This window comes from Copadichromis virginalis, linkage group LG3 (assembly GCF_057382275.1).
Source record: "Copadichromis virginalis isolate Kocher_CV1m ecotype Utaka linkage group LG3, C_Virginalis_male_GT1.1, whole genome shotgun sequence".
Classification (NCBI taxonomy): Eukaryota; Metazoa; Chordata; class Actinopteri; order Cichliformes; family Cichlidae; genus Copadichromis; species Copadichromis virginalis.
The window spans coordinates 18,571,361-18,583,315 of record NC_140620.1 but is presented as its reverse complement, the minus strand read 5'-3'; the positions used below and the strand labels follow the sequence as shown (position 1 = coordinate 18,583,315).

Below are 11,955 nucleotides of genomic sequence, written 5' to 3'. Positions count from 1 at the left end.
CCAGATGTTCCAGGACTAGATGTTTTCCCTGATTTTTCTCAAGGATGCCAATCACAGGCTCACCTGTGTAAATCTGTAGATATGAGGAATAGCTGTTTTTTGCATCACAAGCTGCCATGATTTATATATCAGATTGGCCTGGATTGCTGGCCATGTATTACCAGAAGGAGCATTTTCCATGGAAATGGACTACGCTGTCACCTCTGAAGATCAGAGCTAAGAGTTTGGAACGGGCGGACTCTTTTTACATCTTTAATATATTCTGCAGGCTTATTGGGCAGTGACGTAAACAGACAGTAATTGGAGGACTGTTGAAACCTTTATTTACAGGTTTATAGGAAAACCTTTATTCACAGGTTTTCAGCTGAGTGTATACGTGGTGGTCATGGTCGGTGTGTGTAAGTTCTAGTCGTACTTGTCTTCTTTGGTATCTGCGCCTCATCACTACGGTGTTGGTCTACAATAAAAAAGCACAGAGAGATCTATATCAAAATTCTACAAACTCGTCTAAGTTGTATAATTTTCATGTTAGCAATTATAAATGATACTGTTGCTCACCTGCTGCTTCCTGGTTCCGATATTGTGAAATATCGGGGAAAATGATGCCCCGGGGCCCACAAACAGTTTATTGGTTTCTTAGAGGAGGAGGAGGAGTTAAGGTATGAGTAGAAAGTGTGGGAATTTCATTTATCTTTATAGGATTATTGTTGGTTATTGTTTTCAATGTGGGGATGTTGGAAATGTTTGAGAATATTCCAGGTATTTTATAGATATTTGTTATGTAGTATTTTGTTTAATCCTGAGTGTAAACTGCAGAATGCTTTAATCCAATTAACGAATCCCAGAGACTATCAGTGGTCTTGTATTCGGATCTGTACACTACAGATACAAGAAGATGGGAATCCACGTATTCTTTATCAGTGTCATTCCAAATGTCGCCATCAACTTCTTTTCTTTCAAGATTTGTCACAGCAATGATGTCGTTCTTGTCAATGGCATAAAAAGACACTTATTCTTGTCACAGCAAACCTGGTGAGCCCAGGTTAATGCGCTGCCATGTGAGCCAGGAGGTGCTGCACTTTTGGATTTGTATATTTCAGCAGAAGCAGCTTCAGCACCTGTGACCTCCTCATCAGATGTGTCTGTGTTGATGCTCTCTATCATCCTCCTCGTCAGAAACTGGCTCATTCACATTGCAATGCTGTTTTCTGTATTTTCCTTCAGCAAAGATATCATCCACAGCTTGGTTTATTGTAAATCTTCACATATTTGCGTTCTGCAGACATGCAACTCACCAAGTAAACTGAGTTGTTCTGCACATGCCGTACATGACTGACTATGTTGATCTGTACTCTACTTGTAAGTTCGAGTCACTGTCCCAGAAAGTAAGAACTTTCTGTTGGAAAATATCAACTTTTTCACTTCTCCTAGGTTTTAATTCAAATAAAAACCTGTTAAATATATATATACTGTTTTTGTACCAACAGAAAGGTGCTCAGAGGAAGAGGGCGGCTTTACTTGGTGTCAGTGACAGAAATGAAAAAAAGCTGAAATGAGTGAGAAGGACAATGAAGGAAACATCTGTGCTGTGTCTGCTCTGTAAGTAGAATCTCTGTGTTTGTTTGACTTCTTGTACTTTGACTGTCTGCTCTCCTGATAACTGATGATGGAGGAGAAGACATGATTTGCTCTGTAGGACTGAGGGTGTACATGCAGGTCTGGGTTTTCTGTACAACGAAGGTGGTTCCCTTCTTACTGGGGTGAGTCGCCATGGTAACTTGTGCTGTAGGGCAGGTTGTCATCCAGATGAAAGATCAAGAAACAGCTTTTTAATCGATCGATTTAATTTCCTTTTGGGACAAACTGCAGAGATTTCCACGTCTCCTTTGTCAGGCTGTGGGACAAAGTGTTTAAAGTTTCAGAGCTCTAATGTGCAGCTGTCACCCTAATAATACTCACTTCTTTTGCCTTACATCTTTCTGTGTGAGCAAATGTCTCCATCCAAGGTTGGGTGGGGTCACTTATGTGAGACGTGTCCCCATGCAGTCCTCCACAATCCTGACTGCGTGGTGCTAGAAGTGGATGTTGACTGGTTGATAAGTGGGCGAGGATAGCACAAGGTGGTGATTTCATACCTGCCGATTTCTAATCGGCTCCAGAATAGGTTATGTTCACATCAAGTTACCATGGTGATATTATGGTAGTCTTTACCTTATTATAGCCTTATAAAGCCCACTGATGCAATTGTTGTTATGATTTGGTACTATACACACTGGAAGTGTGTTTGGGGTCACTCTCCTATCAAACAGGATAGGAGAGTTTGAGGACTTGACTTTAACTCTTTGTTTGTCAGCTTGACAGAATGAAGGGAGACTGACACTGATGTTTATTTTTAGTATCTGAAAAGAAAATATAATAATCTTACTCTTAATCTTAATATAAATAAAGCTTAAATGACTAATAAAATGTGTGTATGTCTGTCTTTTTCTCCGTGTTTATTTTGCCATTTCGGTTGCTTCCTTGTACTTTTACTTTAAGATGAATCATTTCAATTAACCTCAATAATTATAATAAATTCTTACAGGTGGTCCAATGTTTCTGGATTACCCACAGCCCCCTCTGTCTGCATAAAAGCAGTGCTGGAACATTGGTGTACCATGGCCTCGTGAGCATCAGGGGAACAGTATTGTCCTTGTTGCTACAGAAAATGGTGAGAAAAAGTAATTAACAATGGAGGAGAGACAGACCATCATAACACTTAGATGTAGGTCTTGTAGTCTGATGAATTATAATCTGAAATCTTCGGTTCATCACGCAGGATCTGTGTACGCCATCGAGTAGGCGAAAGAATGGTTACACAGCATTCTGCAGCGCCATGCAGTACCCTCTGGTAAGCTTGAAAATATGGAGTGGCCAGCATGGTCTCCAGACTTAAACCCCATCAAGCTGGTTTGGGATGAACTGGACCGAAGAGTGAAAGCAAAGCAACCTACAAGTGTCAAACATTGTAGAAAGAACGCCATGACTGTGTTCTGCTGTTATATCTGCCAAAGGTGGCTACTTTGAGAAGTTGAGAATACATTTGTCTTTAAATTGATTCTGATTTCTTTTTTAACTCCAATTGCTTATTTGTACTGTGCTTTCATTTCAGAGTACAATGAGACATTAAACTGGATAATTTCCAATAAGCTCTGATGAAGCTGGTTATTGATTGTGTCGTGTTTCCATGTGTTCAGTAATTTTACTGTTATCTGTATTTTGTTTCTAAGTGCTGTCGTCTCCACAGCAGTGATCTGGTTTCTCTGCAGTTTCAATAAACTTTGGTCCCACTTGATCTTCTGTTTGTTTCACAAAGATGTCTGATGGACAACCTGAGTTGTTGTGATGAACCCAAAACACTTCAGTTTTCTTCAAAGCAGATAAAGTTCCTGTGAGCCACAGACAGCAGGAACAATTTCACACATGAATCTTAGTTACTGTGAAGTTTGTCTGTTGACAGCAGAGCTGATTTGATTGCAACTCATTTAATGGACAAAATAAATTTCAGGTACAGCTGCACTCAGCTTTTTCTGTATCTACACGATGGATCATTGTTCATTATAAAACATGATGTGAAAATTTAACCCCGTTTTATAAAATGTTTAACAAGTTTGCTTGAAGGGGAAAAAACCACAGGATACAACTTTGCAAAGAGACTTTGACTTTGTTATAATCTATTCTAACTCTTATTTTAATAGATGCATATCAAGATTTGGTGATATGAGGGAAACTCCATTAATAAACGGTCTTCATGTACAGTGTGTTGGAGTTTCTGCATACTGATGAAACTGTCTTTAAAAGAAAACTGACAATAAATGCATCACAGACACATCTGATTGTGTTAAAGCTCCCTGTGGTGGAGGGCTATTAAACCACCACAAAATGTGGTGTTATATCTGCCGAAGGTGGCTTTGGTCTCACTTGATCTTCTCGTGTGCTTCTGTGGGTTTCACTAAGATGTCTGATGGTAAACATGAGTTGTGGTGAACCCAGACACACTTGAGTTTTCTTCAAAGCAGATAAAGTTGATGTGAGCCAAGACTTAAAGCAGCAGGAACACTTTCACACATGAATCTTATGCTACGTTCACACTGCAGGCGATGCGATGTGAATTTGGATTTAGGCAGTGTTGTCTTTAACTTCACTGAATGCACGACCCCAAAAAATGAAGGTCTGATAGGTGAGCATGTTAAGATTTGGTAAAAAGCTGAAATGTTATCATCACATGTGTTGTAATGTGTGTGTGTGCATGGTATATGTAGAATCTGGTCCAGTGATTGTAGATTGAGGATTTCTATAAATGAGTGAACTCTAAACCTTAAATAAATGTGTCTGTTCCTCCAAACTCTGATTGGGGCTGCCACCCATGGTACGTCAGCAAATTTCAGATAACAATAGTTGTACATCTACAGAAAATAAATATTTCAGACAAACATAAAATTTTGCTGTTTTTATTTACACATTTCTAAAACATTATGGGCCATTTATACATGTTATTTAATTAAATTACACACACAATACAAAATATATAAGGAAAGATGCTGTCTTTAACTTTAGTTCATTATATTCCAGTAGGCAGTATTTTTTTTTTGGCAACTTATCAGCTCAGTGTTAATTAGAAAGACTAATTCTTGCTTGACCAGACTAATTTCTTGGGACTTTCCAACAGATGCTTGAGAATAGGGCTGGGCAAGCAGCAGGCGCACCTCGCAAACGGAGGGCGCCCTTACTCCCAGCAAATGAGCGATAGAAAACCGACCTGTGCCTGTGCCGTCCCCAGTATGCGCTGGCATGACGTCGCGCAGCATGAGTAGGAGCAATTGTCTAAAAATGTTTCTGGTGTTTTATCACCTGAGACTACGTGATTTATGTTAAATTTTCCTGTGAGTTCAGGTCACTGAGGTGTGTTAAATGTCAAAAATATCACTTCTTTGTTTTTGCTTCAGCTCTTCAGCAGGATGTTCAGGTGAAGTTTGGAGATGACGTCACTCTCCAGTGTCAGATTTCCACAGATGAAATAATCTCAGTGCTGAAGTGGAGCAGAGCTGACCTGAACACAGACGGCTACGTCTACTTCTACAGCAGGGGTGGCCAACTCCAGGCCTCGAGAGCCGGTGCCCTGCAGGTTTTAGATCTAACCCTGTGTCAGCACACCTGAATCAAATGATTAGTTCATTATCAGGCCTCTGGAAAACTTCAAGACATGTTGAGGAGGTCATTTAGCCATTTGAATCAACTGCTGGATCAAGGACCCATCTAAAACCTGCAGGACACCGGCTCTCGAGGCCTGGAGTTGGCCACCCCCGTTCTACAGGAACAAACGCTCCTATGAAAACTATCAACATCCATCTTTTTATGGCCGAGTGAAGCTGAGGGACCCGGAGATGAAGGATGGAGACGTTTCTGTGATCCTGAAGAATATTACATTTAATTTATGAGTATGTGACACTCATAAATTGGTTTTGTGGCTCTTTGGAGATTTAAAAGAAGCAAGAGTCACCTCACTGAGGCGGACAACCAGCAGGTGGTGTGGAACCTGCTGCTATCACCGCAGCAGCGATCCGGTGTCTCTGCTTCTTTTTCTTCCCTTGTAATTCTGTTGGTTTCACAAGAACATCTGATAGAAAATGTGAGTTGGTAAAGAACAAAGAGCAAAAGAAGAAAACAGGATACAGAGTAATTATATTTATTGATTGATTTGTGAAATTAAACTCAACTAATAAGCTGTGTTTATGTACAACATGTTAGATTTTTTATAAGCATACCGCTGAAATTATCTCCTTAAAATAACTGACAGTAAAACATCACAGACGCCTCTTCAAAGTAAAGTTCCTTCAGTGGAAGGTCGTGATCATTTGACAGAAATCTGCTTTTAAACGTGAAGCTGATTTAACAGGATAATTGAGTCTCAGGTGAACAGCAGCTTATTGCTGTGTGACTGTACCAAGATTAAACTGTGCTGTGGTGCTGCCATCTACTGGCACCTAAGTGCAACAACAGCCTCTTTAAATGTCAGTAACATAGACTCAATGTCTGCACTTTGTGCAGAAGCTGTTTTGTATCTGATACAGAGGAAAGGTCACACTAACAGATATAAACTTCACAACATGTATTTGTGAAATACTTTTTACAGGTTTGTTCGCACAGGTGGTGTTACATCCAGGCAGTAACCTCATCCATCCTGCTGTGACGTCACACAGTATCAGGCGTGCTCAGCTCTTTAAATTAAGAGCCCAGTCACACATGTTTTCACTGACACTGAATGCCACGATATATACAAACATAACCACATATATTTGTTCAAGTTTTTGATTTAACTATGCTAGTGTGCACAGGCGGCCACTTTATTAGGAACACCTTACCAGTATTGAGGTGGACCCCCTCTTTGTGCCCCAGTTCTTCATTTCATAGACTCAAATATACTCTGAAAACATTTCTCAGAGATTTTGCTCCTGATTGTCATGATAGCATCATCTCCATCCAGCGGAGTATACACCTAGTGTTTTGCTTGAGCCAGTTAACACTGAGCCAGTTTGTATTTCACTGCTGACAGATACTATGCTTCCCTCCGGCGACAATCCCTCTACGGACTGTTTTGTTTCCATTTAAACTTGGAATATTCAGAAACATTGCATTTCTGCGCTAGACAGTGTGGGTCAGGATCTTGTTGCTGAACCCAGTGTTTTCTGACCTAAATGTTTCTGAGCACTATACAGATGTCAGTGAATCTGGTGTGTGTGTGAGGCTGACCAACAAGCTAGCGAAATTATCACTTCAGATCTTCGAAGTGACTTTCATGTTTTCACATATGTGGACTATGTAGTTCCTGGTACTTAGCCTGCTTGCCATCCTGTTCCCATGGACTGTTTGATTTTCCAGCCAGACTCTATTAATGCTTTTCAGGCTATACCACAGGAGAGTATTGTTGATGTTGCCTAACCTGTGTATGGTGCAGCCTCTTAACCAGTAGATACTGAGGCTGCCTGTGTTAAGACTCCAGCTTCTATAAAGATTACAAGCCCAGAGTCTGTCTATTCTGAGACTGTTTCTGTTTTTCCTAGTGGACTGTTTCAAACTGTACATTCGGTGCCTGCTAAGGTTATGAGCAACAAGATTTTGTCTGCTATACATAGACTGGCAAAAGAATTTGGTTTGGGCACTGCAGAGTTGGTTGACAAGGTTAACTTTTCCGTTCCCCGGTCATGTCAGTTTAACTCTGTGCACCATGCTTTTCAGCCAGTTGTCCTGGTCCCTGTGTGTCCTAACTCTCTGGCTGTGCTTTGTAAGATAGAGTTTAGTGTGGCTTCACACCCAGTTTATTCAGACACTGTTTGTGTGAACTCTCCAGCACCAGTGACTGCTCCTCAACTCACTTCTCCAAAGACTATTAACAATAACCTGGACAGCATAAAGCCAGCAGAGTTACTAAATATAGCAGGCCTTAAATCTTTGTTTGCTAATACTGTGTTTGACTCCACTAACCTGGCTTTCCCAGTGGCTGGTACAACTGATGAGCTCCACTCTCCACCTCAAACTCCTGCTTCGAGTGCGGCTCGGGTCTAGCTTTCCCTTGCACCCGTACCAGTTACTTGGGTGGGGATGGCAGAGGCCCGGCTGGCCCCTGCTCCAGTCCCCAGGCTGGCCGAGGCTCCGTTCCTCCCTGCACCTGTACCTGTTCCTTGGGTGGGGATAGCTGACGCCCAGTCTATGCCTGTGATTGTTCCAGGTTCGCGGGTGAAGACAATTGTGACCTTGCCGGCTCATGCACCCGTACCAGTTCCTCGGGTGCATGAGCTGGCAGAGGTCCAGTTAGCTCCTGCACCCACACCAGCTCGCAGAGTAAAGGCAGCCAGCACCAAGCTTGTCCCTGCACCTGTATCTGTTCCTCGGGTGTGGATGGCTGGAGTTCGGCCAGACCCGGTACCAGTTCCTGCTCCCTGGAGGAGAGCAGCTAAGAGTCAGTTATCTGCTCAGTCACTAGCCCTGCTACCTGCACATCCATCATCACTACAACCACCATCCCAACCACCACTATACCTTGCATGTTCGTCCCTGGTACACTCATTTCAGTTATTGACCCTTCCTTAGTTCAGTTCTTTCACGGACGTTTTGAGTTTGGTTTTGGATTGTTTCCTGAGCCTCAGCACTGTTGTGGGCACTTTGGTTTGAACTCTTGTTTCCCGTTTGTTTTGGACCCTGGCTCCTTGTTGTTTTGTGTTTGTTTCAGTGAGGTGTTAATCACTTCTCCTTACCTCATGTATACTACACAATGCACGATACATGATTAGGACGAAACTTGAGCCGATCTCCCAAAATGGTTGCATACCTGAAAAATCACCTCAAAAAGGACCAAAAATCACACAGTGTATGCCCAGCTCAACAGTAAAGTAAGTAAGTAAGGTATGGAGGTCTGTCTCCCCCCACCACTTCCCCTGCCACTGGCAGACGCCCTCAGACATCGGTGCATTGGTGGTTCTTTGTGTCCGGGGATGGCCATCCAGGTACACACCGGCTCACTCCTGGTGGCTGCTTGTCAGGGCCTGGAGCCTGGGGCTCGCTTCGGAGGTGGGGTGCCCCCAGCCTCTCGGCCTGGGGCTCGGTCACTCTGGCAGCTGTGCCACTGCAGCTGCCGGCGGAGCTCACGGGCACGTCACTGCAACCCCCCCTGGCTTCTGCTCCACGGCTGCTGAGTGACCCCTCATCCGGGACTCTCCTCAGCTCTTTCTGGGACAGTGGTGCAGCTGCCCCTTTGTTGGTCTTCCTTGGTCTCTTGTGTTCTGGGGGCCTCTGGATATCTGGAGTTTTGATCTCCTCCATACCTGCTTCACGCCCTGGAGGACGGGGCTGTGGCCCCCCCACACCCTCTAGCAGATCATTACATGAAGGAACCTTTTAAAAACAAGGGCGTTCATGCTCACAGGTGTACACACGGGTGCTCACACCCACAAACTACACCCTTTTTGGCTCCTACCTCAAAGCACACTGTGTTCTGTTGATCTTATGTGCTGCACAATAATGTTTAATATTTAGTATTTACTGTCATATTCCCATGTATCATTGTGATGTTGTTTATTCTATTACTCTTGTTCTCTTCTGCTTGTTTTCTTTTTTCTTTCTCAGCAGGTGATATATGTATTTTTTGTCTGTTTGTTTTATTGGTTTTTGCCCTTTATCACCATCCCTCTTCCCCGCTGTTTTTCTTTCCCTCTTTCTTTCTCCCTTTCTTTCTTTCCCCCAGTCAAGTCTGTCTTGTGTTCAGCAAATGAAAATAAAATAAACAATAAAAAAACCCCAGTAAATACTAAATATTAAATGTTATTGATCAGCAGGTGAGGCTGACAGTGCCAGATATGCAGCGAAGGAAGATACAGTTTGTTTCTGTAAACACACGTGTGTACACCTGTGTTTGTGTTCAAAAACACTCAGTAGTCTGTTCAAAAAGTTTATCCATGTAACAATCTACTAGAGGGTTTGGGGAGCCATAGCCCTGCCCTCGAGAGCATGAAGCAGGCATGAAGGAGACCCAGGTCCCTGACATCTAGAGGACCCCAAAATGCTAAAGCCCAAGCAGGACCACCGAAAGAGACAACCGCGTAACCCTCCTGGAAAGTGCTGAGGAGAGCCCCAGACGTGGGCCCCCCCGCAGTCACAGTGCAGAAGCCACACAGGACTGCAGTGGCAAGCCTGCACCAAGCAGTCACTGGGAGTGAGACAGGTGCACACTTGAGCACCCAGCACCGAACACCACCAACACACTGACGGATGAGGGCAGCAGCCACTGGCAGGGAGTGTGGTGGGGAGACAGAGGCCTCCATACCTGGGGGGTCCTGAGATGTTCCCAGAGAGAGACTCGACCGGACACATAGAAAAACTGTCGCACACAAACACAAGCATACAATCGTGGACACATACAGTGGCTTGCAAAAGTATTCGCCCCCCTTGAACTTTTCCACATTTTGTCACATTACAGCCACAAACATGAATCAATTTTATTGGAATTCCACGTGAAAGACCAACACAAAGTGGAGTACACGTGAGAAGTGGAACGAAAATCATACATGATACCAAACATTTTTTACAAATAAATAACTGCAAACACACACACACTGGGGCCATTGTGAGTTCATGGGAGATGTTACACAGATAGTTAGACTCCTTCTGCTTTAGGTGAGGGCTAAGCATAAAACAAGTGACATGGGCAATGTGGAATGTTTTTGTTTGTGCGTGTATGAAAGATGTGAGGATGGTGCCCATCGTCAGAGATCACCATCATCCTGCTGTTTTGGCTGGGATGTTTCTCTCTACTTTGGACTCACTGGGCGTGTTGCAGGTTATTCAAAAAATTTCCACAGCAGTACAGACAAAAGTTCACTTGTTGACACATGGATCTAAGTTTTGATATGTTCATCAAATTAAAAAAGCAGGTTCTTACAATATGATTTCTCAATATAAAATTTATACTATTTTTATTTATTATTTTCTGTTGCTGGTCTGCACCTGGTCAGAAAGTCTTTTTGTCATTTGTTTGATTCACATATGATGGTTTCTGAAGGCAGAAGAACATCTGTAATCACAGCTGCACAAAAGAAAAGAAAAGAAAAAATGTACTCAGCAACATTTAGTTCTGACCCTCACTGCTGATCCAAGTTAACCAGGATACTGACAGATACGCAAACACGCCTCCAGCATCTACACTGTGATGAATAGTCTAGCACAGGTTTAAGATTTGTCTTGTAAATCAGGTTAACAAGGATAAACTGGTGCATCCACTTGTTGATAGCTGTTGGTACTGAGGTCTTATTACTTTTAGATTTTTATCTTGTTATATTTTAGCTTTTGGTTTTTAGTTTTGTAACATTTTATTTAACTTTCTACTTGTGTGGAATCAATTTTAAGGATGTTCCTTTAGGTCAGTGGAAAAACAACAGGGTACATGGACCTTACAAAGTGTTTTATGTCATTTATCTTTCAGTGGAGCATTTTTCCATCCTGTTGATCAGAAGCGTGTTTGAGGGTTTCAGAGATTTATAACAACAGTAAGTGTTTGAAATTATGTCTTTCAGTCTTTAAACAATGCTGCCTCCTCCATAGTACAATATACATTTTATACAGTGACGTCATTTTGAAGTCCTTTGACTGATGATGGTCTTTAGTATGTAGCTCAGGGGTGGGCAATTCCAGGCCCCGAGGGCCTGCAGGTTTTAGATCTTACCTTCGGTCAACACACCTGAATCACATGATTAGTTCGTTACCAGGCCTCTGGAGAACTGCAGGAGCTAATTTAGCCATTTAAATCAGCTGTGTTGGTTCAAGGACACGTCTAAAACCTGCAGGGACACCTCGAGGTCTGGAGTTGCCCACCCCTAATGTAGCTGATGCTTGATGATGAGATGTTTGTGTTGTTCTGTGGAGATCATTCAAGAACTGAACCTGTTAAACACTCAGACCTGCTTCAGATTTCACCGCTTTAGTTATGACGCACTTATTTATGGTCACCCTACAGCAGCGTAAACACACGTGACTCTGACGTGACTTCCTGCAGAGACGATGACTTGGACGTATTGAGTTTGAACGAGTGTCTAAAAAGTCAGATCTGTTCTCAGTCAGAGACTTTCAGGATCATTTAAACCTTAAATTTAATCTCACGTAGTCAGGATTTAAACTCAGGTTCAGTTATTTCAATAAAACCATCCTGAGACATTTAGAACAATCGAAGCGTCAGAGTTGAAGAACACGGAAATGTCTGCTGTGACTGCGTCGCTCTGCTCGACTTTGCTGTTTGTCGGCCTCTTCGTGTTTGTCTCTGCAGGTGAGATTCACTCTGTGGGACAGAGAGGAAAAGCATCAGTCTGTTTACATGTTAACAACATTTCCTGAAGATTTATTTTCATATTGATTCAGTTTTTCCGTGTTTGT

The 11,955-nt window shown here is 42.6% G+C and overlaps 1 protein-coding gene across 1 annotated transcript in view; it reads left to right on the top strand.

The window, feature by feature from the left end:
• Positions 1-11,955, top strand: part of LOC146713181 (uncharacterized) — a 229,722-nt gene that overhangs the window by 123,563 nt on the left and 94,204 nt on the right. The gene's annotated exons all lie outside the window — the stretch shown is intronic.